Consider the following 16321-nt stretch of genomic DNA (forward strand, 5'->3'; position numbering starts at 1 on the left):
TCATATATAGAGTTTACATAGACTCCTTGTGAAGTTTACACAGACTTCTCATTTAACTTAGTCAATACATCAATACAGTCTAATACTTTGTCTCACATATAACTATCTTAAAGATTATTGGGCATAGCTCTTACACAAGTACACTATGCCACATATAGGCTTACTAGAATTGTCTTAGAACAATGAAAGAAACAACCGTCTTTAGACATGAGCAATATTACTAAGAATGAAATTTGGCACCATCCTCGAACATTGATGACTCACCAACAACTTGGGAAAGATGTCCAAGTCTTCTTGTTAATGGCATATAAGCATCTCAAAGGCCCGTACCTACATATTTGTAGAAATATACAAAAAATTGGGTAAGTACAATCACTTGTACTATGTATGGAAACAAATGCAAGTAAAGCCATTTGAAGACATGCAAAAAAGGGACCATTTCTTTATATTGAAAATCCTTTATGCACAATCAAGAGCATCTATAAATAAATTATAACATTAACGCCAAGACATGTTAAAATAAGCAAGAATAACATTATCAATAAGTCATATAAAAGTATCATATTCATTTTTCCAGATCATCACAACCTACAAGACCTTGCCTATAATACCATTCCAAGCCTACAAGTGTAATGCTTATGTGAAGCCCCATAACCTGACACAATCAAGTAAACAAGAAAAGAGATCATAAGTAATGCCTTGCTTCATAAAGCATAACATCATGTACAGTCATATTTATACATAGTAATATATATCAATATCATATTCGTCGCAGCCAATATCATATAGGAGCAATACAATATAAATTAAACATAATATTCATGATATCATAAGTGCATAAGAACAACCTCTTAGGACTCCCTTAAAAGCCAATTTGTGCAATGTATAGGTAGAGTTCCATAACCCTACCTACACTAGAACCCTTGAGTCACCGTTGTTATTCATTCATTTTACTTTTGGGGAAAATTTTCTTAACCGACAATTGACCATGTGAGCTAAAAATAGAATCGGTGTCATGAAAACTTACACCAAAAGAAGGTGCTCTATTTGCCAAGGTAGAACCAAAATATGAACATAGAATTCTAGGTGGATCCACTATCTAGTATTCCTATTGAGGAAACATAGATAAATAACTAGGACATATATCATAAACTCATGTATACTCATTGCATGGTAGTATCCATCTCATGAGAATCATTGTGAACTTACCTTCCTACATTGGGAAGGGACACATATCATATCTAGTTTGCTCGGTGCTAAGATAATGTCCCTTTTTGAAATGCCTTTATGTTAGTATTAATAATTAGTCTTAATATAGATATATGAGACTAAACCCTTGTATAATCATTTCATTATCTCATTATCTCTTTCATTAGAACTTTATTTCATTACAAACCATCATTAGTGAGATCAACACATAATAATCATAGTAATAAGCACATAAGAGAATCACCTTCAACCTTGCATTGTCATACCCTTAACATGATCTCACAATTCAACATATTCATAACATACCATCGTAATCACCATATCATCATATTCTTAGTATAATTACATAACATAATTCAATTGAATATCATCATCAATAATAAACCATCATTATTGTAGTAGAGAACTCATAGTCACAAGAAACATTACCAATAGCTTCAAAAACCTCCTTCCAGGTCAAACCTTCAATTCATTACAATTACACCTTAATAAAATCACCATTATAAATTTAATAATTAATTCAACAATAACATAATCAATTCCAACAACGCTAATGATCTACAAGTCCAATTCATAGCTAGGTTTAGGGAAAAGGGTTCAATCATTGGTGTTTTATGGAAACTAGATCAAATACTAAGAACTACAACAATTATACAATTAAACAATAATAATATAACGATATAAGTCAATACAATACAACATTGATTGCCTTTGAAAGGAATTCACAAAATTGGACGAAACCAATGTTTTAGACTACATTGGAAATCAAATTTAAAGAGCCTCTTGGAGAAATAGATTCCAAGAATGAATATCTTCCATGCAATATGATTACATGTATAATTATTGATAAAATCTTGAGTATTGAAGCCCTAATGAACCTTTAATCTTGGTCTTCAATGGGGTCTTTGGAATAGAGAGAGAAAGCAAAGAAAAGTTTGAGAGAATGGGGTTTGGGAATAATGAGGTGCTAAGTTGGTTTAATTTAGTAACAACTTTTACAGTAACCAAATAAATTAATTAACCACCCCTTAACACCTTATTAGTTTATTAACTAATTAACTACTTTGACATAGCTTGACCGAAACTCAGCAGTGAAGTGGAGTTCTTGTAACACTTCGAAAATCCAAGACGACTCTTAAAGCTTACATAGGTGTAATGAGGTATAAACACAATATTATGACCTATTTTAATGAATATAGGTCATTTCTGAAGTTTAGGAACCAAAATATCCAAGAACGTCCACGACGACCAGAAACTAGTTCTTGGAGGTACTAGCGTGCCTAAGCCTATTTAACGAGCTTTTAGAAGTCAAAAATCCATGAAAATAGGTATAAGGGTAGTTAATAGGTGTTAATGATGATTTGTGGTCGAAACATCTGGGTACGACTCCAAAAGAACAAACCAAGGTGGACCCTAGCACATAGGAGGCAACACTACCTAGACAGTGTGCACTAACAAAACATAAACGGCGGATCCTGCACGGATGGACGGGGCATCTATTTCAACCTTTGAACAAAACTTAGAAAAAATGTTGTATCCCTAGCTTGCACAAGTGTCTGATCAAAACTACGGTTGTGCAGCACGGAGGTTGGCCTGTCCGTTGATGGACCAATGATCGCTCGATCATGGTCTCGTCGATTGGCTTGCAATTTTCAGGAACATTTTAACTTAGTTTCATTTAATTATTTAAGGGTATAGGTGGTTAATTATGGGCTTCACGGAGTATAATTAAGTTAATATGTAAAGACCCCAACCCTCATTAGACTAAACACAACTCTCAAAACAAATTTTCTTCCTTCTCTCTTCTTTATCTCTCTGTTGGAAGACACCATTGAAGTCTAGCTAGGTGAAGGATTTAGTGGAAGTAAAGGGATTATTTCACTATCAAATATTTATCAAACATTGATGTATTATATGTAATTCACCTTTGACACCTCTTTCCTCAAAGGGTTCCTTAAAAATATTTCAAAAGATGGGTTTTTATGTGGGTTCCTCTCAATCTAGAAAATGAGGTTATGAATTGATTTGTTTAGTTTTATATTTGATAATATGAATATATTAACATGTATTATAAATTAATTATGGTATATCTTTATGATTTGGGTTAGTTTGTAGTTGATGATCCTAAACCCTTAACCCTAGGTTTGATATTGATATGAATTAAGTTGAAATTTGTTCAATTGACTTGGATTTTTGTGTAATTTCTAGTAATTGATGTTTTTAATTTAATCATTCTACTTCTTGAGATGATGATCTAGTTTAGAAAGTAAATTAACCCAAGTGTCTTATCTCTAAGTATGACCTTGTATTGAATTGTCATGTAATGATTCTTCTACCCTTATTATCATGTTTATTATTGAATTATGATGTTGTACATGTAAATTGGATTGAATTGAGGGTATATGGTAAGACCTTGATGATGAACTATGAAAGAGACTAGGTATGTCTTATGATATCTATCATTTACTTCCAATTGTGGTTTATTGTGATTAAGTCATGATGTTATATTGGAGTAAGCCTTGTATTAGGATTGATAGGGTGGTGTGATGTTGAATTTAAATGTCTTTACTATGTTGTGAGGTTGATTAAGGTGTATATGTTATAAGGATGGTGGTGATTACCAATGTGCCTTATTATGATATATAATTCTAATGTATTATCCTCACTTATATAAATTGTAATGAAAGGTCTTATACTCATGAAATTCTTATTGAGCTCTTGATGATGATGATTATACAGAGGTAGACCTTATGACTAACTAAGCTATGACTGATAATTAAGGTCTTGAAGACATTTGAATAATTGGGACTTAGCTTAGCACCGAGTGAACTTGACAATAGGAGTTGATGACTTCCCATAGAGGAAGGTTCACCCTATAGTTCTGAACGTAGTGTTGACTCCCTAATGAGGGATACTCATCTAAGGGATTCCCATTAGAGGAGTCCCCAATCTCCAAAATTTATGTAGCGGGATTATAACTATCTCCTAGTTCTTGAACTATGTTGCCCCTATAGGAAGACTAGCTAGTGGATACACCTAGAAAGCTACGTTTATGTTTGGTTCTACTTTGCCCGGTAGACCACTTTCCGTCGGTGTAAGGTTTTACAACACCGAATTCCACACTAGCTCATGTGGTCTAGGTTGGTAAGAGAAAGATGTCCCCAAAAGGTGCATGAATTAAAGGATTGAACTCTACCTAGGATAACCTAAGGGATCTAGCTTAGTCTAGGTAGGGGAATGGGACTCTACCTAAGCATTGCAATAGTTAGCCTTGAAAAGAATCTTAGGAGAATGTTCTTATGTTTGTTTATGCTTATAATGATTTATGATATATATATGATGAACTTGCACATTCTTGATACTATATGTTGATTAGTTCATCTATGAATATGTGTTTGTCTATATTGTTAAAGGAAGATAACATGTATATCTAAATGTTATGTTATGTGATGTAGGGTGTTAGTCATGATTCTTATTGGGTTACTTGATTGAGTATGGTTATGGGGCTTTGCTTGGTCATTGCACTTGTTGACCTTATAGGGGTTCATGGGTAATTTTCTGGCTTTGTTTATAATGAAATATACTCTTATTCATGCTTATTGTTAAATATGACTTAATGAGTGAGTTATTTTAGGATGTATCTACTTACAGGGTATAAATAGTTGGCTTGAATAGACTTTATATTGTAGTACTGTGATAAACATGCCTATGACATAGTAAATGTGAAATATTGATTGGTATGGTCTTGTTGAATATGCATGAATATTTTTAATGAAAATACATACTTATTGAAATGTCCTTTTCTTAGCATATTTTATAAGTATATGTGCATATGGTCTCATACATAGCACAAGTGGCGTATTAACCCCTTTTCTTCATTTTTCCCAAACATTTTAGGTTCTTGTCGTTAAAGGCTCATTCTAGACGACTTGAAGACGACTTGGATATTCTCTACCATCTCAGTGGGTAGGTCCTAATTTTCTGAGGGCAATGCCAATATCTAGCTTATGGAGTTGTCTTGTTTTCTAAAAATCTTATGGTCACTTTACATTGATGTTGGGATATGCCCAAATTGGTATGATCGTTTATATGGCATGATATGAGAAAATCTTTAAGATTATGTTCTATCTTATATATATATATGTCCAATAAAAGTATAAGGCTATGTAATATTCTTATACGAAGGGTTGTGTATACTAGATAATATATTAGGTGTATGTGGAGGTCTGTCTATGTAAACCTCAAATTAGAAGTAATAAATTTTTTTAAAATTTCCGCTAAATTTGACTTATGATAGTGATTATGTGTAATTTAAGAGGCTAGTCTTAGTACTCAAAGAGGACAACGACGCCGGTAACTTCTAGGGGATAAACCCGAATGTGAAAGTTCCAAATGAAGGAAACCCACTTACGGTTCATAGACCAAACCACGGCACCGTATTGGAAGTCCGTTGTTCTAATCAGAGAGTGGTTTTTGGATTAATTTTACAAAATCTATAAGTCTTCACCAATGACCATCATCGACAGGTCATTGACCCATCGGCGGCTCGTCATTTCATTCCATCCTTAGCCACAATCAAATTCTAATTTTGGGGTCAAATATTAGGGTCTTCTCTAAGGATCCTTAGGGTTGTCCTTCGGGGTCGTACCTTGACATTTTGACCGTAAACACACAACATGATTAACAACCTTTTACCAAATTTGACAAAATTCAGACTCTTAAAACCTGTTGTAACATAACAAGGCACACTAGCTCATCTGTTTCCGTGTCGTTTTTTACATTTTTTAAATGACCGTGTAGCACATCCTAGAAGTAACATGGCATACTTGAATTTTCTGAGGTCTTTTACAAGTCCATAGTTATCATTCATCGCATTGTCATAGGTGAATGTTTTGCCGAAAATTTAAAACATTCAAAGCACATCATATGCTAGAACATCACTTCCAATATATATAAATATATATATTTAAAGACTTTAAGTCTCTTTTCCATCTTAGATTCAACATCATTTGAGTATAATAGGGACACGACCTCTTTAAAGATAAATCATAATTAAGCTATTACAAGACTTTACCTAAAATAATGACGTAGGAAATCCTTGAACTTAAGGATCAGTTTCCTTGAGCTTGGAAAAACATATTAAGACCTTTACATTAGAGACATCCTTTAGGCACCCATAACCTACACTTTGTATAAAAAGGTAAACAAGAATGGTGTTAGTACAAGCCTTTAGAATAGGTTCATTAGAAAATTGAAACTTCACTACCCTTGTTCTACAAATTATGGAAGCAAAACATGCATGAAGCAAATCCATACCCATGATGATCTCAAAATCAAACATGCCAAGTTCTACCAAATCATCATGAGTAACTCTAGTTGGAAGCATTACATGACATTTCCTATAGACTATTTTTGAAAGCATAGAGTCACCTATTGGGGTACAAATAAAAAAGGGTTCAATCAAACATCTGGAAGTACATCAAACTTCATAGCTACCAAAGGTGTAACAAAATAAAGAGTAGCATCTGGATCAAACTATGTATAAACATTAATAGATAAAACTTGTAACATACCCGTCACAACATCTGGAGAGTTCTCTTGTTCACCCCTCGCCTTGAGTGCACCGAAACTGTTCCATTCTGGAGCTTCAAAACTAGGAACGCTTGGTTGAGTTTAACTATTCCCCCTACCTTGAATCCTCACATTCAGACAATATTTAACCATACGGACACCTTTTCCACAACCATATCAACTATTAATTCAAACAGGGCATTCACCAACATATTTGTTACCACACTTACCACAAGTTGGTCGCTCTTTTGGAGGATCAACATTTCTCCCCTTTTGAGGTTTAGGATTAGAACCTCTATCATTTAAATTCTTGAAGAAATTTGAAGTAACCTGATTTTAAAACCTCTTTTAAACTTAGTATTGGCTTTCACATCAAGCCTATTCTTAGAGTTACTACTTTCAAAAGACCTTACCTTCTTACCTTCCATATTCTTCTTCCTTAGACGACTATCATCAACCTGTTTGGAGAATGAACCATCAACCTAGAAAGATCCATATTGTCATGAAGAATGGCTGCACAACATTCTTCTTCAAGATCTTCGGACACACCCGTTACAAAATAACTCATCTCATCCCTATCATTCGAAACCAAAGAGCAAGCATATTTGGACAACTTAATGAATTTCAAGGTGTATTCCTTGACACTCATACCTCCTTGAAGAAGTTTAATAAACTCCTCTAGCTTAGCTTCCCTTTTCTGCCTTGTAAAGAATCTGTTAAGAAATACCTTTGTGAAGATCTCTAAAGTCACTGGACCACCTCCTAAAGCCCTGCTATCTTTCCACTGATTGTACCATGTTCGATCCACATCCTTAAGTTGATAAGTACCATGTTCAGCCTTCTTAGTAGTAATCACCCCCATAGCAAAATAATCTTGTAGAGCTAATCAAGGAATCCATGGGGATCTTTATCAACCTTAGATCCGATAAACATATGAGGATTCATCCATGTAAAATCTCTCAAATGGCAAGCCATAGCCCTAGCATTTTGGTTCTCTCTAAAAAATAAACTCCATGTTAGCTTGTGTTGTAATGTCCTGAGCTTTGGTGGTGATGTCTTGGCAAATTTCAAATAGGGCTTCCCTCACCTCATCATCCGTCATAACTGAAGGATTCACCGGAACTTGTTCGTTTGCAGCAGCTTGCACTTCAGAAGGAACTTGATTATTTGGGAAGTAGCTTCTGCATTCACAATCTCTTCACCTACTGTTCTAGCAATTATTCTTCTTGTGTTTATCGCCTATAACCACAAAAAAGGGATAAGATGCTAAAAGACAATCTCAAAACTGTAGAGGCACAATATACGATTATCAAGAATAGAGAAGTTTGTTTGTCATCATATAGCCTCTCATCCATAATTATGGCGTGCTTCACAATGATGAATAAGATACTATGTAACGTTTTTTAGTGAGACATTGACCCTAAGGATGTTTAACCTCATGAAATGAAACAAAGTTTGTCAAAACCTGAGAGTATACCCCAGATGCAACAGGCATTGTCGTCCTCTTAGAGGACTCAGACAAGCCCTTAGCATTTGTCATAATATATCATTAGTTAAAATTGCAGAAAAATTTAAAACATTTACACACTTCGGTGAAGAGTAGCTAGACTTCATACTTAACATTCATAATAACATACCATATTCTAAAACATGTGTCACATGTATAAAACCATCTAAAGAGTTCAAATCTAGGCTTACCCTGTAAATAGTCAATATGCCATTTAGGCCTTAATAAAAATGAACCCAAAAAAACATAATTGGAAATAGAATATTATTAATAACTACTAAAGACGTCATAAGATAGAATATGAAAGATAGCATCCCCGAACATGAGGACCTACCAATACTTGGAGAAAGATTTCCAAGCTTGTTCAGTCGACCTTCTTAATCTTCAATGGTTGGACCTTAAAATTGTAGTAATGTAAAGTAATGGGGTTAGTACGTTACATGTACTAAGTATGGGTATATGCCCATAACATTTAAGGACATACGTGAAAATGATCATTTATCAGTTCTTTGGAAAACATGCTAAGTCATATGAATTTCTTCAATGCACATATCATAGAACATGTACAAATTAAGGATTTCATCACCATACATCAGGATCAATATCGAAGACATATTATGATAGAGTAATGTTAATATTCATATTCAATAGATCACATATACATAACATATAAAAAAACTTACCAATGATGTTATCCCTAACCTACAAGTTCAATGGTCATGTGAAGCCCCACAACCCCACACAACCAAGTAGATAAAATAGGAGACCATAAGTAAAGCTTTTGTTCATATAACTTGTAACATAAGTAGTGGTCACTTCATATAACAATATAACCCAATAACATATTCATTATAATGATCAACATCATATTAAGGTAGCATCATGTATCCTAAACATATATCTTTCATGCTATCATATTACATAAGGCCAATCTCCTAAGACTTCCCTTAGAGTCAACTTGTGCAATGTCTGAGTAGAGTCTCATGCCCGTACCTGTACTAACTAGACTATTCAAGTCACCCTAGTCAATATCCATTTAATTTTCTTTAATTTTATAAAAGGGAACATATGCCTTAACCGACATAGACTATGTGAGATAAACATGGAATCCGGTGTCATAAAACCCCACGCCTAAAGAAGGTGGTCTACCAGCAAAAGTACAAGCAAACATGAAATATATTTCTAGGTGGATCCACTAACTAGTATCCTATTGTGGCAACATAGTTCTAAAACTAGGGATGTATTAGAGACCTATAGTTCCACGTTACATGGAAGACTCTATCTCAAGAGAGTCAATGTGAACCTACCTTCCAAATAGGGATGGCACACCTCTCATATCTAGTTCATCAGTGCTTAGCTTAAGTACCTTTCTTGAATAACCTTTATGTTGTATTTTATCATAAACTTATCATAAGTAATAGGATATTATCTCCTTATATAAACGTGATTATTAGACCTTTAGGATTATATGAGAATTTCCTTTCATCGTAACCCTATGTGAGATTAACATAGGATAATCATCCTGTGTAGAGCATACAAGATAATATCATAAATTGTATTATATTATTCTTATCATGATCTCACAAGTAACATGTTCATATCCCAATATCTACACAAAGAAACATCATACATACTCCCATAACATCCCATCATGATTTATAGTCTAATATAAACATTGCAGAGGAATCACGACTTTAAAACACTTACCTCTCGCTTCCAAGTTCCTTATTCAACAATTTACGTACAACTTAAAACATTAATAAGGATAACATAATGAAATACACAACAGCATAATCAAGAACAACTCTTCAAATCATATACAAGATCAATACATAATAGTATAAGGGAAAGAGACATTTAAGAGTTCATCCAATCCTTAGTTCCAATCCCTACATTTACATGTCATCTAGTACTAGGTATAACCCATTTGAAACCATAAAATTGATAACAAAGATGCTTCACACGAAAACCTATCATTTCAAGCCAACACGCAAGAATACATGCATAATTAACCATACAAAACAATTACTTTTCATCGAGTATCATAAATCTAGAGTTAAATAGAAAATCCGAATTTGTAGAGTAAAACCCCTAGAGATGAATTTCATAAAAACTTATCTTTCAAAGGATCACATGGGGAAATGAATTCCAAAAGTGAAAAATTCATATGTTATAGATGAAGAATCGTTGAAAAATTCGATTAAAACCTTGATGTCTTCGCCTTTTTTCTTAAGCTCTTATTATTCTTCAATGGGGTTTGGAAAAGATAGCATTCTTGACAGAGATGAGAGAAAAATTGTTTGATCTGATTTGGAACCTGTAATAGTGGTCTAAAACTGACCGAATATACATATATTTTTGTCCTATGAATTACCCAAAACTCACTACACTGAAAGAGGTCTTTGTATGAAGTATAATTAACAAAAATACGACTTTAACGATTCTGGGAACTTGTTGGGCGTCTAGGGCCAATTCCCATTGTTTTCTAAATTTTTGAGTTGAGACAGTGAGGTACGTTTCATCACCGCGTCTCGAGGCTTACCCTCTCATTTTGATGTTATATACCTCTTGAGGAACGCGCGTCACACACCTGTTCCTTCAATTCTGCCTGTTCGCAGGCTGCCAGGAAGCCAGCCCACCCATGTTTGGGTCCTCCACAAGGACCCTTCTGGTGATCCTTGCGGTGTTGTTTCCAAAAGTTTGTACCCTTTTTTCTACGTACTAGCTATCCAAGGTATCTTTAAATATTTTGGACTTCACTTGACACATCAAAACATTCAGCAAACATAGGGACGTCAACTAGTTAAACTTAGCTAGTTTCCAGACGTTAAGGTCTTTCTTTGTCACTTTGTCTCTAACCTTTTACAAATAAACTTATTACATTAATACCAGTCTGGACATATCATTGTAAACATTATTTAATATATTAAGCTCTAGTTTAAGTCATGACATTTCTGGAGTGTTACATAGATGAGAGTTCATCAACTTAAATAATGTGAGAAAGACTTTCGCATGGACATAACATATTCAAGCACTATCTAGTTTAAGATAACCTTGAGAATACCTTTCCAGAACCGCTCTATTTACTAGATAATAAGACATGCATAATAGACATCTTTTTCATTGTTTGTGTATACATATATGTGAACAAACCATTCACATATACACCCTAAGACCACACATGTATATACTTCACTTTACTAATGAATAAGACATGTTCCCAAATTTATCATGCATTCATATCGATGTAAATAGATATTAAACCTACGAACTATCCAATCAACGTACACATGCGCAATGCATAGACAAGGTCTCATACCCTTGTCAAGACTAGTACACCTATCATGTAATCCTAGTTAAGATATACCTAACATACATCAAGAATATATACTCTACATGCATAGTAGTAGAGACAAGTGCATATGAGAATAGTCTTTAATTAGACACCATGAACCTATACTAGTTGTAAGCACGCATGAGGTCTGAGTGTGTGTATATTGATCAACATGATAACATAATGGCTATCAACTTCATATTGAGGCAGACACCCTCTAAAGACCACAATTCACATTCAAGCGTAGACTACACATCACAATTTAGCATAAGAGACAAGATAACTTCACATTAAATTAAAGACACCTAACCTTAGATAATCACACCTTTCATATAGGGGTACATAGTTAGGGGTAAATTAATCATTATTAAATCATCAATGGCATTATCTATACAACACCTAACATAGACATTGACATGCTTATAACATTAGAAACACAACCTAGATCATAACTAGAATGAATGAGAAGACATAATACTTCACATTTGGTGATCATCACCACCACGCGTTCATGATAAAATTTCCTTCAAGGCTATGATCACATCACATATACATCGAAAATAAGGTATTCACCGCCACCATAAGTTAATCGTACCACACAATAACATACAAGGCCAATCATCTAACAATTCTATAGAAAAGTAGAGAGAATAGGACCAACTTACAATACTCTAAGCTTTGAATATCATTGATCAATTACCATAATTCAACATATATGTATATAATAGTACCTAAAGGTACCATTACATCAACGATATCATACTTCAAACATCATGGTTTCAAGATCACATTAGGTACACTACTTCGTCAAGTCTATAGAAAGTAAAGGAATGAAGATAAATTTACTCAATACATAAACCTTGATCATCATTGATCATTCATCGACAATTAAAAATGAACTTACCTATTAGGAAGTAGATATAATAAATTTATCATCATTTAATCACATTACAATCACCTAGTATCAAGATCATAATAACCATCACATAGGCTAAAACGAGATTTGGGAGGGATCATGGGTTCATCATGAAATTTGATTTAAATCAACATGAAAAATAGTATATAATCATAAATTTCACATAAGAAAGCTTTTGAAAACCATTTGATAAAGAACCCATGGCTAGATTGAACGGTTGGAGGTATGATCATGCAATCTTCATTTAAAACATGTGAAAAGGACTCCTTAGAAGAAATGTTGACTAAGTATAAAAGATCACCATACCTTATTGTATAAAAGGACCACTAAAACATGGTGAATAAATCTTGAGAATCCATCACCATGGTCTTTCTTGAGCTTCATCTCCAGTGGGGATTTCTAGAGAGGTTTTTTTTGGAGAAGGAAGTATAATTTTTAATAATGAATTGGGTATGGGGTTTTCAGTATATAAATCAAATTAAAATACCCGAAAATACTTAAATTAACCTATATAGTAATTTACGGACGTGGGGTGAATTTCCCAGTCACCATTTAATAAAACAATGCGCCTGGCTGCAATTGCAGGCTGCATTGAGGCCACCAAACAACGTCCAGTAGACTGATCGATGGGCCGTACTGGTAACCTTCCTTTGGGTCTGAGAATTTTCATTTTTTTGAGACTTCCCCAGGCTAAATGTTGAACGATGTATCACCATCGACGGGGAATCACCACACCTACTGGTTGTCTTTCTTTGATGTAAGTAGACACTGCCAAGGTAGTGTCTAGGCAGTGTTTGTGTCCTCCATGAGGGCCTTTTACGGGGCCCTTGGAGAATCTTAACCGGACGTTTCTAACTTTAATACACTCATATACAAGTTAAGGATCTTCCATATGAATTTCAACTAAAAAACACGTAAAACATGTCAAGACACACCAAGACACATATACAGGTCTCAAGGCTAACTTTCAAACGTCATCGGATGTGCCTGGACATTTTACCTCTAAATGACTTCAAATTAAGCTTGAATACTGTAAAACACTTATTTAACATATTTAAAACCCTTTTAGACACATGTTAGTCTTTAAGAACCTTAATTCATTTTGACGGTCTTTACAACATCCCCAACTTGGGAACATTCGTCCTCGAATGGCAATTAGAACACTTTAAACACAACAAGGACTTCAATGAACCATAGAGCAGCTCACAAAATTCATAAAACTATCGCATAGAATTCAATGCACCAAACTTACAAGGAACAGCACACACATTACTACTATAGGTAGTTATTTCACATAGTTTCAATTCCTAGCGTAATACTAGATACCATAAATATACTTCATTTAGGGAAATTCTTACAATTAATAGGCACACACAATGACACTAGCTAGACATTCCTTCACTGTTCAAGACTGAGCCTACAACCATGCTTTCCAAAACATACAAATCACACAATCTTCAAGCGATTTATTTTTGTCATTTCAAAAAGACTCAAACATTTTATTTAATGGCTTAAAGTACCAGTCCTTGAAATGGTCATCTAACATGATCTTTACCTTAACTTATGAAGTTAAATGCACCAAAAAAATATCAAGATGCACAATCAACATTAGAAAACATGAACATGATCAAAAATCCTTTTTCATGCAATTTAGAATCTTCTATACAAGTTTAACGTAATATCAATTAAGTTATACATAACATAGGGAGTACATGCAACTCATATTTTTATGCAAGACTCCTATCATGAACAAGTTTGTAGGAACTCCTTAGTTTCAAGAACAAGTAAGAATAGAAGGAAAAGATAGAAATATCTACAACTTACTACTCACATCATCACCCCCACATAGGGTAAACCCATTTTAGAGCAACTTAATCACACCTTAAGAGAATGTCACAAACATTAAAAACTAATCTCATCACCCCACTCTTGGGGTCTAAGCTTAAGCACAACGTTCATCAACATCGCCTAAAAGTTATTTGCAACATATAGAAGTCCAAAGGAACCCATCCAAGGAACATCAAAGACACTTTAAACCTTACCATCTAGGAAAATTATCCCCCACTTGGGGTACGCCTAATCACATCATGCCCTTAAACACCAACGTCAAGACAATTCAAAACAAACCTATATACTCCTTACAACAGAATGTTTAACATTCATTAAGGGTTTTCACTCCAAATTTATTATTAAGGAGTCTACTAACTCAATCATCAACATTCCTGTAGGCCTAACACCCAATGAAAATCCACATTAATCAATTTAGGTAATACTACACAATAACATAAGGTCTCAACTATACAATAAACACCAAAGTTCATAACACCTTAAGGAAACAATAGAGGAGACTTAGCTATGAGTCCTCTTTCATATCTTTGAATACTAAAGCAAGATTACTTCTAGGTCATTCCAACCCACATCATCACCGTACAAGATAAATACACTACTTTCAATTGAAGGACTAAACCTATACAAAGGACTCAAGTTCATGTCATGCAAGTATGAGACATCACACATATACAAAGGGAGAATTGAACCGTTTAACATATACAAAGGCAACATGCATATTTTAGCTATTTATCACACTTCTTCAAAGTATTTCAACCCTAAACCATATCGTTAGACTATAATCATATAAAGCCATATATCAAAATACCCTTCTACAAAGGAGACTGAATTCAACTATGACAACGTTTAACAAGATAAAACCATATCATAACATCTATGTTCCCATTACATGTAATTTCACCTAAATCCCATATATAGCCATAAATTACATAACATCATCAAACTATGAAGAAATTCACCTTCAAACATACTAATCAAACCATGAAAACAAGATAAGAATCAAAACTAACCTTTTCTCCCCCAAATATAGGGATACCATTTCATCTAATCAATCACATCTAAAAGACCACCGAACAAGAAAACATAAGAGAGAAATTTTTATAGAGTTAACATCTATGACACAACATGAGGATAGCGAATCACAACCGATGAACAAGATTATACTAGACGTGGCAATATGAGATTATGGACCCTAAAACAAATTTTATAGACCTTGATATCGTACCACATTTTTCACGATCAGGGATCACCCCTTATAAGTAACATTGCGTACTTGACCTCTCACAAGTCTTATACAAACCCAGAGTTATCATTCATCGCAATGTCATCGTAAATTTAGCAGAAAATTTAAAACTTTCATGGCACGTCATATGCTAGAATATCATTTCAAATATATATATATATATAATAACATAACACATACTTAAATAATTTAAGTCTCTTGGTCATCTTATACTCAACAACGTTAGAGTATAATAGGGACACAATCCCTTTCAACATAAATCATAACTAAGATACCGCAAGACTTTACATAAAATAATGACATATGAAATCATTGAACTTAAGGACCCCTTTCCTGATCTTGGGAAACACATATCAATCCCTTCACCTTAGATACATCATTTAAGCATCCATAATCTACACGTTGTGTAAAAAAGTAAAGAAGAATGTTGTTAGTACAAGAATGCACTAAGTATGACAACCATGCAAAAACATGCATTTAAAAGGAGATATTTTACATTGAAACCATGCATCATGCCTTTTTTGTGAAAACTTCATAAAATTTTCATACCATAAGCATCATACAATTCACCTACTTAATTTAGGCAAATACAATAGTCACAAGATCACATAAATCCATATATTGCATTTAAAGTAATATTTGGAACACATCAGAGTAACCTCATTTTATATACAATAAGCTCATGTTCTCTTA

The sequence above is a fragment of the Solanum lycopersicum genome, chromosome 10, assembly GCF_036512215.1.
Source record: "Solanum lycopersicum chromosome 10, SLM_r2.1".
Taxonomy (NCBI): Eukaryota; Viridiplantae; Streptophyta; class Magnoliopsida; order Solanales; family Solanaceae; genus Solanum; species Solanum lycopersicum.